Source organism: Peromyscus eremicus, chromosome 5 (assembly GCF_949786415.1).
Source record: "Peromyscus eremicus chromosome 5, PerEre_H2_v1, whole genome shotgun sequence".
Classification (NCBI taxonomy): domain Eukaryota; kingdom Metazoa; phylum Chordata; class Mammalia; order Rodentia; family Cricetidae; genus Peromyscus; species Peromyscus eremicus.
Window position 1 is genome coordinate 86,672,620 of NC_081420.1, and position 1,932 is coordinate 86,674,551.

Sequence of the window (1,932 nt, forward strand, 5' to 3'; positions counted from 1 at the left end):
AGTTCAGATCAGGAAAACAGCATGATACAGGTGTCACTGTCACCTAAGTCAGGAGCTTGCATGAAGGGACAGACACACTCTGGGGAGCTCAGGGGAGGGTTACTTCAGTTGAGATGGAGATGGAAGGAAGGTGCCACTGAAGCCTCAACCAAGCAGTTCTACCTCCCTCTGTCTTCCCCTCATCTTTGTGTGATTTCAGGCTTTATATCCAGGCACCTAACACAAAAAGGTTGAACAGAAATTTCATTGGTATTGTTAAGTCTTAGTCCCCAGGTTGCTTTGTCCAGTGGCATCTGTCTTTCCTAAGCACTGAGGTCCTTCTTGGGTCTCTGACTACGCTGCACAGATTTAGACAAGAGTATAGGAAGGTGAGCCTCCCCAACAGATGGCAGGAGCCTGGGAACGTAGCTGAGGATGGCGTCAACTTTGACATTAGAACTGTTATGGCCACATAGATATACAGAGAGAGCCTTCGAAGGGGCCCAGAACCCAGGTTCCCAGGACTGCCGCCCCAAGTAGGTTGGGTCTCAAGAGTCATTTGGGCAATGACAGAATGAAATGCCATCAGCAGCAGGGTGACCTGGGAAGTGGTTGCTCATCAGAGGCGAAATGATCTTTCAGAGCAAGGCAGACAAGATGTAACAGCTACGAGATGCCAAGATAGCTGATAAAATATCCACTCGTGTCCAGGTTCTGAGTCTCCTTCTGTCCAAGACTAATTCTGAATTGAAGACTGTCTTTATTCAAGAGTCTACCCTGAGCTCATCTACCCTACTCATGGAGAACCAATATGGAGAATGGTTTTCAAAGAACCCAAGTCAAAGCAAATAAAGCCACAAGCATCTAGTGAGAAACTGCCGTGCCCCTGGCTTTGTACTTTGCACTGTTGACCATGGGTGAAGATGACGGTTGAGTCTGTCAGGAACTCACCCTGTTCTATTTTAATTACATTGTGCTCCCGACAGAGGTAGAAGTGGAGGCTCTTCATAGAGCAGCCTGGACTTGGTGGCCCCTTTGAGTTCAAGACCATGAGCTTCCATTCTTTTTGTGGCTGCTAGAAGAGCCATGAGCACTCCGCAGTATTTGCTAGAAGGCAGCATTTACACACACACACACACACACACACACACACACACATACACACACACACACACACACAGGCTCAAGTGGAAACTCTGAGTGCCCAGGATCATTTGAGAAGGCTGGAATTCATATGCATAATTCAGGGAATGTTTTAGAGGTGAAATTGATTTCTTATTCCTTTGTGCCCCAGGTGTCCTTTTGTTGGGTTATGGCAATCCTGGAATTTTGTTACGCTTATTAATATGTATGACCTGTGCACCTGGCTAACGCCTTTGGAAGGGCTCTGCATCTCCTGCACCTGGCACCTGATGGACACTTAGGGAAGATTTGTTGCAAGACTTAACAAAGAGTGAGTGAGTGAGTGAGTGAGCGAGTGAGTGAGTGTGAATTACTGGGTGTGCTCTCAGGGAGACCAGCATTCTATGGATTTGTTTCCTCATCTGGAACATGGGGCTGCTGTGGAGACCAGATGAGATGGCACAGTGAAGCAAGAAGCACCTTCCTGGGACACACAGTGGGTGCTCGGGAATGGTTTGGATGATGATGATGATGGGGGTGATGAGAGTGATGGTGATGAGAGTGATGATAGTGGTGATGATGATGGTGGGGAAGGTGATGATGGTGGTGATGGTGGGGATGGTGATGGTGATGATGGTGATGATGATGGTGGGGATGGTGATGGTGGTGATAATGGTGGTGGGGATGGTGATGATGATGATGATGGTGGGGATGGTGATGGTGATGATGGTGATGATGATGGTGGGGATGGTGATGGTGATGGTGACAGTGGTGATGATGATGGTGGGGATGGTGATGGTGATGGTGATGGTGGTGACGGTGGTGGTGATG